General features: G+C 44.8%; 1 protein-coding gene across 1 annotated transcript in view; it reads right to left on the bottom strand.

The window, feature by feature from the left end:
- The window catches only part of MRAP2 (melanocortin 2 receptor accessory protein 2), a 36910-nt gene extending 25960 nt beyond the window's left edge, over window positions 1-10950 (bottom strand). The window contains exon 1 of the mRNA XM_024576637.4: window positions 10699-10950. The gene's annotated coding sequence lies outside the window, so the exon portion shown is untranslated. The remainder of the gene's footprint in view (window positions 1-10698) is intronic.
- Window positions 10951-12526: the final 1576 nt, after the last annotated feature.

Below are 12526 nucleotides of genomic sequence, written 5' to 3'. Positions count from 1 at the left end.
GCCTTCTGGGGATGTTTGGAGACAGTAACAGTCTTTGCAATACTTCATAGTTCAGGCCGTGATAGCACTGCATGGACCAGTCCTCTCAAGGCCTCTTCTTTCCTCCCAACCCTTTTCCACCAGCACCATCAGGGTAGGGCCTCCCTGCTTGCTCACGGCAGTATTTCCAGCATCCCACACAGGGCCTGGCTCAGTGCAGACATGCAATAAATACTTGTTGAATCAATTTCCTACCATATGAAGAAGCCAAGTAATTATCTTCTTTCACTCTCTTTCTCATCCCTGAACCTAAAGAATTCTCTCACTCTAACAGAGACTTCAGTTGCCCACACAGGTAAAACACACCCCAGAAAGAAGCTGTAAAACCTCTGTCTGGAAAGGATTTCCTGAGAATTGATGAGGCATGGCTCTGAGACACGTGTGGGGGTGGCAGGAACACTGGCCCAGTGACCACACCTTGGCCCCAGCTCTGCAGACTTAGGAAGCTGGGTTTCCACAGTCCTCTAGGGATGAGAAAGCCCATACGCACTGAGTCATGCTGACCAAGCATAGGAGAACAATTTACAACCAGACCATCAATTTGTTGGATTATATAAGAAATAAAGTGGCCAAGCAGATCAGAGTTTGTTTACATGGTCTGGGAAACAAAATTTAAGATCAGAAGAGTAGCTGGTGAATGTGGAATTAGAACAAAGGAACTATATACTCGAACAGGGCTCTACCCCTCTGCCCCCCACATGTGTGCCAGGATGCTATGCTGTTCGTCTTGTATCCAATGCAGATGCCCTGTTGCAGCCACAAAGTGAGGCCATTCCCATGGTGGGGCTGTGGTCCCCACCACAGAAGTGCCACTGGGTTAACTCCTGACTTTTTCTGCACCTTGCTTTTCTTGATTTGGACTTCAACAAATTCTAGGCATGTTGAGGACACTAGTGGCCCCTCAAGTTGACCACTCTAGTATAGGTAGGTCTTCTGGACTCCAGTATGGTCTATTTATTTTTGCTCTATCTCTGAACCTGCAGTAAAACTGTGTTTAAAAGTACTAGATTCAAGTCAATGACCAACTACCAAAAAGCAGTACTTCATAGTGAAATACTAGTTCACATCAATTAGGAAGGCTATTATTTAAAATAAAAAAACTGAAAATGGTGTTGGCAAGCATGTGAGAAATTAGAACCTTTATGAGTTGCTGGTGGGAATGTAAATTGGTATAGTTGCTATGAAAGACAGTATAGCAGTTACTCAAAAATTTAAACATGGAGTACCTTATGATCCATCAATTCCACTTCTGGGTCAATACCCCCCCAAAATTGAAAGGTGGGACTCCAACAGACATTTGTACAACAATCTCCACAGCTACATTATTTATAATACCCAAAAGGTGGAAGCGACCCAAAGGTACACTGGCAGATGAATAAACAAAATGTAGTGTGTATGTGCAACAGAATATTATTCAGTCTTAAAAAGAAAGGAAATTCTGACACATGCTACAACACGTATGAATCTTCAAAACATTATGCTAAGTGAAATAGGCCAGACCCACAAGGACAAATGCTACATGATTCCACTGAAATGATGTACCTAGGCTATTGAAATTCATAGAGACAGAAAGTAAAACGGTGGTTGTCAAGGGCTGGGGGTGTGGAATGGGGAATTATTGCTTTAATGGTACAAAGTTTCAGTTTGGGGTGATGCAAAAGTTCTGGAAATGGATAGTGGTGATGGTTGCACACAAGGCACTTAATGCCACTGACCTGTACACTTAAAAATGGTAAATTTTGGCTCTGTCAGGGTAGCTCAGTTAGTTAGAGCATCATCCCGATACACCAACATTGCAGGTTGGGTCCCTGGTTAGGGCACCTTCAAGAATCCACCAGTAAATACATAAATAAGTGGAACAAGTTGACATTTTTCTCTCTCTCTTTCTCTCAACTCAATAAATAAATCAATAAACAAATAAAATGGTAAATTTTATGTGATGCATATTTTTAAAGTTCTAAAAAAAATTTAAATAAGAAAATAATAAAAAATCAGTACTTTTTTGACCAATGTAGTTGGAAGGAGGGTAACTAAGAGCTTCTTGAAGCAAAGGAGTACCCAGGTGAGTACTCCTGGGTACTCACCAAAGATGGTGCTGGGACACCCAGATCCCCTTCCAGGTGATCCTCCCTCCATGGCCAACCTTCAAGGATCCAGCTTTGCTCTCTTCAAGAGGCCGTATGGTGATTCCTTTCCATGTGGAAAAAATACTCCATCTAAGCTTCGAGGAATCGCCCTTCTCCACCCCAGGGAGAGTATTTGTGCTGTGCCGGCCACGGCCCTCTCACGGGGCTAGTCCTGGAAATACACCAGCTGCTTCCCGAACTCTCCTTTTGATCAGCTTCACCTTCTGTTGTCCCTGCCACTAGCCCCTCATGTCGGCAGTCCATTACAGGCCATCATCCCAAGGCTTCTAGGACCTTCTCATGGGTTACATTTAGTCTTTTGCTTCCTGATGACAAAGAGGAAGCACCCTAATCTCATCAAACTGAGATTAGTCTAGTCTCTGGAGAAGGTCTTCTGGAGACCAGCTAGAATTCATGGACCTAGAAAACAGGGTTGCTGGCACTTTTCTTTTGCCAAATAAGGAAATCTTTTCAAAAACAACTATCATTAACAATTATCATTTTGTAGGCAAAAAAAGTCATTTCAAGTACCCTCCAACTAGGGAAGCTATACTCTCACAGTAAAGGCCTTCTCTCTGCAAGAAAGGAGAGTTGGCAGTCTGACATCAATGTTTTCACAACAAGCAGATTCTTCCCTGTGTGTGTGTGTGTGTGTTCATTACATTGCCTGTACCAACTGCTTCCACACAAAAGGTCCCTGAGACAGCTTACGCATCATTCTCTGAAAGCAAAGGAAAGGACCAAAAGAGATGTAGTGAACGTCCTTCCAGATCTTTGATTCTGTAACTTAATAAAATATCAAGTTGCTTTCCCCTTTCGTCACAAACGCAATGGTATGTGTCTATTTATAAAAACTATGTTTGTGTGTATATGTGTGTGCATACATGTGTGTGTATATGTAATGCATATAAATAATATGTCCCTCAAATTCATGTGTTGACGTCCTAATCCCCAATACTTTAGAATATGAGTGTCTTTGGAGACAGGGTCTTCAAAGAGGTGACTAAGTTAAAATGGCTGTGAGGGTGGGCCCTACTCCAATCCAACTGCTGTCCTTATGGGGAGAGGCAATATGAGCATAGAGAGAAACCAGGGCACGTGTGCACAGCAGGGCAACCATGTGAAGAGACAGCCGGAGGACAGCCATCTGCAAGCCAAAGAGAGCCACCTGGAACAGATCCTTACCTTGGCCCTCAGAGGAAACCAACTCTCCTGACACCTTATTTTGGACTTCCAGTCAGCAGAGCAATGAGAAAACAAATTTCTATTGCTGAAGCCACTCCGTCTTTGGTATTTTGTTATGGCAGCCCTGGGAAACTAATATAGCTGCTGGAATTAATTTTTTAAATAACAATGTTCTCTTTGATAAGGTAATTATAAAAGCCACCCTAGAAAGTCCATTAAAAATGACTGACTTTATACCAATCACTCTTACCCTAACAACAAATATACATATTTTTGGAAAGAAAACCATTTTTAAAATGCCACTAATCTATCCTAGTGTATGCCATCTTGAGCAAATACCTTTATTACATTTTCATCAGCATGCCCTTCAAGGAGAAAGAGCACTAGTTTTGAACACACTAAAATTAGTAGAACCCAACAAGAATATTCAGTGCCCAACAAGAATATTCTAAACACAATGAGCTCAACTATAAAAGATTTAATGGAGGATGAAAAGCAGAGGCCCGTAATCCCAAAGAATTCAGGCTTGTATTTAGGATCATCCTCTCCTCTCTTAAACTCTCAAATACACACACGCAGGTTAAGGAGCAACACAAAAGCCTGATGACAAAAACAGACAATGGGTGCAAAAGGTTCATTAAAAAAGGGAAGGCTCATTATGGCATAGGAACCTTGGAGGGGCCCTCAAAGATAGTCCTCTGACCCCTTGCCCACCCTGTCCACCTACCAGCCTGGACTGCCACTCCCTCTTCTCCAGATCCCAGCTACCTGTGAGGGTAGGGCTTAGTCACCGCTTCCCCGTGGAGTCCTGTCCAGCCATCTCAGACCACACTCTCTCCCTTCTCTGAAAATCCACCACATAGATTACTAGAATAATTTTAATAAGGAAAGAGTATAAATCAGACTCCCTAAGGCCCTGATTTTGCCTCTCACTGAACCTTCATACAGATGTACATAGCTGCTATATTATAAAACATCATGGCCGGGCGAATTTCCATTTTAATTAGTGTGGCTTTTTGAAACACTTGGCACAAGGAGACTCAGGAGAACGAGACTGGCAGTTTCTTGAATGCTTAGAGGATGATTTGGCAAACAGGTCTCCTTTGCAGGTATTACTCATGGTATCTGTCTCCAAGCAGCACACACTGTTCTTTACAGCCTGGAGTGGAGTCAGTCTTTTGACAACCAAGCAAAAAGGAGAGAAATGAGGCATTTCCATCTCTATTCCACAGCAAAGGAAATTTAAACCAGAGCAGTGGTTTATGTAAGAGCTGGAGACAGAGCAGCAGGAAAGCTACACTTCATGATGGTCATCTTACCCTCCTAGGTCTGGGATTCTTAAACTAGGGGTAGGTGTATTTTCTAGTTTCTCCACCTACCCCACGCACTGCTACCCTCTTACAAGCCCTAATTACAAGAAAACCAGAGGTTGGTAGAACAAAGGCAGCCATGTGCCAGGCACCCTGGGCCTCCTCAGCTTGCATGGAGAGGTCTAGCCAGGAGAGAGCCAGAGATGGCCTTATGAAGCAAGGGGCAAAAAGTAGTTCCCCCATCTGCCAAATAAACCCCAAAGCCTAGAGCATATCAGGCATGTTCTCCTGGAGCATCAATTTTAAGAGAAGACTTGGAGGATAATGCTTATATTAAATAAGTACAGATATATTACAGAATAAACTGCAAATATCAAATGAATGTTCAAGATATACATGCTTCTGAAAGCTTTGGCCCCTGTTGTGGACTCCTGGAAACATGGGTGTGCTTTTCTTTCCTATTGAGGCAATGTAGTGAAAATTTTAAAGAAGCTCTGGTAAGAATATTTGTAGGTTTACATGATTCAGTTTCCAGATCTTCAGATCTTTATCTTAAATTTGTTTCTTTCCTTCCCCTCCACCTCCCACAAGATAGAACTACATTTTCTGGGGAAATCTACACAGAGGTTTATAGAAAGATAGGTTATGTTGACAACCACATATCCTCATTCGTCTCCTAATTTTTCCTTCTCCATCAACCGGGCAATTTCAGAGCCAACCCACAGCGAGCTGCCCCCTCGGCCTGCCCTGCCTTCACCTTCACTGTCGTTTTTGCTGTTACCGAGGACATGCATGAGGAAAACAAATGCACCTTCCAGGAGAAAAATTATTTGAAGCTCATACGTTCTTTTCACTCGAAGGGTTATGAAATCTACTTATGTTCTCTAGTCAGGCGAAAATCACATAGGTCTTGGGAATACAGACACAAGCAACAATTAAGACCAGACTTTAACCTCCCAAATTTTTAGCATCTCACAGATTCTCAATTTCTGCCTTTTTTTTTTATTTCACATCTGAGCAACATCATAATGGATTGAAGAATCGCATGTGCAAGGAAGGAAAAGTGCATATGCATACTTTCCTCTTTCCAACACGACTAAGCACTTCTCATACTCCAGTCAAGGGAAAAAATTACTTTGCACCCTAAAATAAGCCAAAAATAACATGACCATCCTGTCTAAAAGTTGGTCTCCAAAATAATAAAACCTTGAATATGTCCCATAAGTCTGGAGTCCCTAAGGAGAAAAAAAATTTTTCCCCAATTACTTGCTACGGGAAGTCGGAAGATAAGCCATGACTTTGGGGAATATGGTAATCGCGTGAGAAAGTTGTTTTCCACCATCAACAACAGATTAATGTCTGCTTAGGAACCCTGGCCATTTTACAGGGGTCTTTTCTTTCAGTATTTATTGTGTTCAGACCGGATGAGCCAGTCTTCTGAAGCTTGAGTCCCTTGCACTCTAAGTGCTCCTACCACTAAATCTTCCACAGTCAGAAATACACGTAACATCAGCAAGCCCACTGCTACTCTTGACTATTTCAGCTGAAGCATGTATGACCCATACTCTGAACTAGCACAACTTGTGGGACCTGATCAATAATTTTACGTTTCTCTGCCAACACCCCTTAAAACGCATTCTTGGATTCGTCTTCCACACCCTCAGATGAACATGTGAGCGGGTCTCACGACTTTTCTGCTCAAGCAGCCACTTCAAAGTCCCAAAAGAATGAACGCTTACAGTCTGGAAATTAAAGAAACTCCAACCCCATTATAACACTAATCTCCTGCCCAATGCCAGTGAGCTCCTGCTGCACACCAGTCTCCTGCAGGGGCTGGAGGACAACTGTCCTCTTTTCTCTTTTTCCACCTTATGCCCAACTGTGAACAGTTTCTTACCCCTCCAAGATCAAAGCAAGAGGACAAGGCTATATTAACTGTCTTCACACCGTTCATGAGTACTTTCGTGATATTCATTTTCTTTCAACTGACTCCTCACTCCTCCCTTAGCCGCTTAGATTCTGGAAACTCTCAATGCTGGGGTACCCTCACTGTTGGGCTGAATTTAGAGTGGCCCCAGGCCAGTGCTGGCTCCCACATGCCCCCACCTGGTCCTCAGCACACCCTCAGGCATCCTTTGTCCTGAGAAACTCTGGGAAAGCAGGCAACCCTGCTGCCCAGGCCACCACAGGAACCTGCCATGCAGGAAACATATGTACAGCTCAACTAGTGGCCCCACAATAGCTCCCTACACTAGGTTTGGGATAAAGGAAGTGGCCAAAGATTCCTTTGAAGAAATCTGTTTAACAAAGTCTCCTCTCTAAATCCTCACATTCTTCAAATGGCCCATGGTTCATGAATTATGGAAAAGTTCTCGAATATCTACACTGAAATTTCTACTTGGTGGTCTGGCACTTTCCTTTCGAATTTTACATAACTTGAATAAGTGTCTCAGCCAAAACTTTGATTTAGTAACTTATTTTTTAGTATGAAATGCATACAAATGTTTTGGATAGCCTGCCAATTTCCAATTATTTTTTTAAAGTTTATTTTTCTCATATATGTAATAAAGTTGGGGAATCTGAGTAATGAAAGGGGCATTCAGAGGCATAAAATGCAACAAAATCTTCACCCAGTTTGGAATCCTCTCCCCAGTCCTGACAGAAGTTCACCCAGCATCGGCTTGATCTGCTTCTGGGAACAAAGCCACCTTCTCTTCCTCAGGGGTCTGAGGACTGGCCATGTAACTAGACAAACCTCTTTTTTGCCAAGTTAAACGCTCCCTGTTCCTCAGAGGGCCTGGTGTTCAGGCCCTCATCATCACCTTCCCCTGGATAGCCTGAAGTTGGCCCCTGTCCTCTGTAAAGGGGCCACCCAGAATGGGACACGGAGGAAAGTGGGCCTGGGCTTCTTTGATCCAAATGCCACAGTTTGGGGGGAGATGACACTGGCTAAGGGCTCAGGTTCTAACATTCCGGTCCTAGCTCTGCTACTTACCAGTTATGTAATCTGGTGCCAATTATCAATTCCTCTTGGCCTCAGCCTTCTTATCTGATAGATGGGAATGGTGATAATTATATGCCCTGCTCATGGGGTTGTTACAGGGACTGAGACAAAATTGTGAAACACTCATAACTGTGCCTGGCGCACAATAAGCTCCATATAAATATCCATTAAGAGGCCTGTCGTCATCAGTGTAGCCCCCGTTTGCTGCGGAGCAGCTGCTTCACACTATGTGCAGTTCCCTCAGAACTTGGTGGGCCATTGAAGCCCCCAGGATTTGTCCTCTCACATGAAGTGCTGCTCACTGAGGGCATTCCTTCCTTTATTTTTTAATTTTTTTTAAAATTGAATATATCGGGGTGCCACTGGTTAAGAAAACTATATAGGTTTCAATTCTATAACACATCCTCTGCACACTGCATTATGCACTCACCACCCAAAGTCAAGTCTCCTTCCATCACCATTTCTCCCTCCTTTGCCTCTTCCACCTCCCCCCACCCTGCTTTCCCTCTGGCAGTCACCACACTGTTGTCTGTGTCTATGTGCTTTTTTCTTCTGAATCCCTTCACCTTTTTCATCCAGCCCCTCCAACCCCTAACTGACCTCTGACCTTCAACCCCACTGTAAGCTCAACATTCTAGTATTAGTAAATAAAAGAAGTCTTGTAGAGTATGCTCCTAGATTTGTAGTTGCTCTGAGAAATGTCCCCACTATGTCTTTCTCCTGATGAGTGATATCTAGAAGGTACAGAGAGAAGGATAGAGTCTTCCAGTATGTCCATTCTTTCCCCACATTGTCCTGAGGGACAGTATAAGACTTTCTCAGATGCCTCTCCAAAGGCAGGACACACTTTAGATTGTCCATGTCGGGGAGGGTGTCAGTGACTGCATTATTTGTAGGTCCCTTACTTTGGGAACCTCTGTGACAGTATATAACAACATATTGTAACAAAAATAACAATAGCCACCTCTCTGTGAGGACCAAAGCGTGTATCTGAAAGAACCTAACTAAGCTGCTGTCACAGGGGCACATTAAAAGGTCAAAATAAAGGAATCAGAGATGAATTCTGACTGGCAAAATACCTCCACATCTGGGGGCCTACAGAAATGGGGAGGAGGAAGGTTCCATTTTCCAGAATGTGCTGATGATATCATTTGCAAGATAAAAGAAGGCCACCCTACTGTGAGCAGGGTGGGGTTAACCTGGAGAGGCCAGTGGGAGCAGCCAGGGATAGCTGTGGTACTCAAGCAGAGGCAGCAGGATAAACAGGGCAAAACACAAGCAGGGAAGAGTCGTGGGGCTGGGACCTCACTTCCCCACCCCCCTTCCTGGTCCCCTATCACTGGGGCCATTTGTTAAAAATAAGAAGAAGAAGAAAAGAATTAATACACACAAGGTTCACAAAACAACAGTTAGCACTCTGCTGAGCACGCTGAGCACTCCAATGTTTCCTCTTCCCTTGTAATGATTTCATGTTTTAAAAAATGCTGGTGCGACTCACTACACTGATGCCATTACCCTAATGAGTCACAACCCACATTGGGAAAACAATGGATATGGCATACAGACTAGTAGGTTGCTGGAAAAGAAACAAAAGTTAGTTTGCAATAAATTGTCTCCCTAAATTCTTTCCCACGTGATCTTGAACTATCTCCTTGAAGAATTTATTTTGTAGTGCTGCCAAGATCTAATGGTTCCTTCTTTTGAAAAGTCTCCAGGCTCTGTTCTCATCTCTCAAGCCTGCTCAAAGGTTACTGTGAAAGCTTTCACGCTGGAGGATGCCTGTTATTTGGGCTTGAACAATCCAGCCCACTTCAGGGTTTGGTAGGGGGAGGGGGGACCTTCCCATTTTGAAAAGAAATAGACTGGGAGCTACTCTTTCTCCTGTCACTCATTAATATCACCTCATCTTCCTTAAACACCAAATGATCTTGCTGATCAGAATAGAACTCTTTTGTTGTGGGCACCCCAGCTCAGGGCGGCCTCTTACTTTCTGGAACTTACCCTTGCAGGCCAGGCCACCTTCTTTGCTGTTCTTGGTGGTGTACCAAACATACACTAGCCTCACAGTCCCAGTTTGCAGATCCAACTAGTAACCGGGGGATTCAACTGGAAAACTTATTTAACATCTCAACATAATTTTCTTCACGTGTAAACTGGAAATACTACCACTTAGCTTTGGAGGTTTTGTAAGAATTTAATTATGCAAGTTCCCTTCTCTTCCCCTAGTAGCACAGACGCTGTCCCCCACGCTCCCTTTGTTTTCAGAACACTATGCAGCGCTATGTGGCTGGCAGATTAAATCCGGGGTAATGTCGGAGTCCTGGTGTTATCTTTGCTGCGGAAACCACAAAGCCGCAAAACAAGTTTCCAATGAGGCAACCCTGTCTTCCCTAATTAATTCCGCAGAAAGGATGGACGAGGGAGAAAAACGAACCAGATATTTCCCTCTAATCAGTAAAATGATCTGCAGGCAGACTCCCCAGTGCAAACAAAATGAATTCGCTGTCCAACACGGTTCATTCTGAGAACGTTGCCCACCAGAGAGGCGCGCACCCTGGCCAGCAGACAGCGGACAGTGCATTTCTCTTGAACCCGGAGGATCCGAGCCCAGAAGGTCTCAGCTGCAGGACACAACGGTGGCAGGCAAAAGGGGCAGAGTGTAGAAAGTTTTCTCGCCTTTGGGAGAAGGTGTGAGCCGGCCCTCCTAAGCCGGAAACCCACCCAACCGCCGAGCGCCGCCACTTCTAGCCTTTTCCAAAACCCTCCGCCGAGACACTCTCATCAGTGGACTGTGAGGAAGGTTTCAAACTTAGGCCCCACTCTTCTCTTGGCCACCCTCACACCCCCGTTTTCCACTTCCCACTCCCATGCTCCCCCCCCAACCAAAAAAAAAACAACCCAAACTGAAAATCACCTCCAAACCCAATTGAGCTGACTGCCTTCCCCAGAGCCTCAAGGACCCCACTCCGGTGCCCCAAGTTGCGCGTCCAGGGTGTCCCCTCCCTCCCGCGGCTACCCGTTGGGGTGCCCTGACCTGCGGGCGCCGATGCTCCGAGGTGTGTGAACGCCGCTGGCGCCACCTCCTCCTCCTCCGGCTTCCCAGGGCTGGGCGAATCCCTCCCGGCGCTGCGGTGCACTGCGCGGGGCGGGACTCTGCTCCCGACTGGAGGCGGTGCGGGGAGCTGCTTCTGCGGCCCCAGCTCGAGGATACGGAGACCAAGAAGAGGTGGGCTTTGGAGAACCCTCTCCTGCTAAAGCTGCCGTCACTCACAATCAGGGTAGGACCCTGCAGGGAAGAAATGAACAGAAATCGGAGGATATTCTTCACCCGCCCGTCATCCCCCGCTCTCACTACCCGCTCCACCCAGGCTCTGCAGTGGGTTCTTCAGGCCAACTTTGAGTAACCAAGTCGAGCGAGAGGGAGTGGGGCAGCATGAATAAGATTCATGAAAAATCCTTAGCACTGGGTTCAAGTTTAGTAAGGGCTGGGCCCTCCATCATGAGGTACTAAAGTTACGACCTCAATTTTACTTCTCCTCCTGCATCCTGGTACATACAGGTGCCAACCGCAGTCAAAAGCCTCCCAGACCAGGTCCCAGAATTATAGGAGTGGGCCAGGAGTAGATTCAAATTAGCAGACATGGCTCATTCCGCACTTCCAGTAAATATTTATTGAGTCTATATTCCATGCCAAACACTGATTTAGATGCTAGGGCGATGGCCTCCTGGAGCTTACACATCAGTTAAGACACAGGAAGTAAACATAACAAATAAGTGAAATATGTAGTGTGTGAAACAAGTATAAATGCTGTGCAGAAAAATAACTCAGGCAGCAGGTAGAGAATGTTGATGGTGTGGGTGCATTATTAAATCAGGTTGCCCGAGTGGCTGCGCAGGTCACTCTGGTATCTGAGGAGAAAGTATTCCACTCCCCGAGTTGTTCACGATTGTAGGGGCCATTTCTTTTACTACTCACAGGCACCATATCAGTCAGTATTACTACCATTTCCGTGCAACAAACAAGGAAACTGTAAATGAATTGCCCAAGGTCACATATTAGTAAGTGGAAGATCTTGCCTTCAAGTTCAGAAAGCCTGGTGCCCCAGAATCCTGGCTTAATCAGGCCATAACTGTAGCGGGAGAAACGCAGCATAAGCAGTACCCGTGCTGGCTGCCAATGGTGTGATTAATTCAATTTCCCGGGGCCAGAAAAAGATTCCTGGAAATGATATTGGATGCCCTGATTTTTAAAAAAACTCTTGTGTCATTATTACATGTGAAATGAAATATTTTGCAAACCATCTGTACAGTTGTGTGCATACACCTCAGCCTCATTCGCAGGCAGTTTAATTCTAGATGACATAATTTGACCATCGGTGATGAGACTCATTAGGCCCTCCCCTACTTCTCCCTGTTGACTCCAGTTGCACATTCCTGTCCTGCTGAATGTGATCCATCACCCACAGAGCAGAGGTTGTACGGCATGTTGGCAGGGCACAGTGGAGCCAGTCAGGGAGCAGAGCCACAGAATGAAGGAATAAAATGAATGAAATCTTGCCATTTGTGGTCCAACTGCCTCTAGGCAGATCCAAATACCCTCTAGGTCCAACATGGATGGACCTAGAGAGTATTACACTAAGTGAAATAAATTAGAGTAAGACAAATAGCAAATGATTTCACTTATACGTGGAATCTAAAAGAAATAAAATAAAAAATAAATGAACAAACAAAACAGAAGCAGACCCATAGATAGAATAAGATGATGGTTGCTGAAGGGGAGGGGGATGGGAGACGGGAATTTTATTTAAAAAGGAGAGAGAGAACAGAGCTATAGAACTGCTACTGCTAAAACGCCAGGCTCT

Source organism: Desmodus rotundus, chromosome 11 (assembly GCF_022682495.2).
Source record: "Desmodus rotundus isolate HL8 chromosome 11, HLdesRot8A.1, whole genome shotgun sequence".
NCBI lineage: Eukaryota > Metazoa > Chordata > Mammalia > Chiroptera > Phyllostomidae > Desmodus > Desmodus rotundus.
This window is presented reverse-complemented; position numbering and strand designations above follow the sequence as displayed.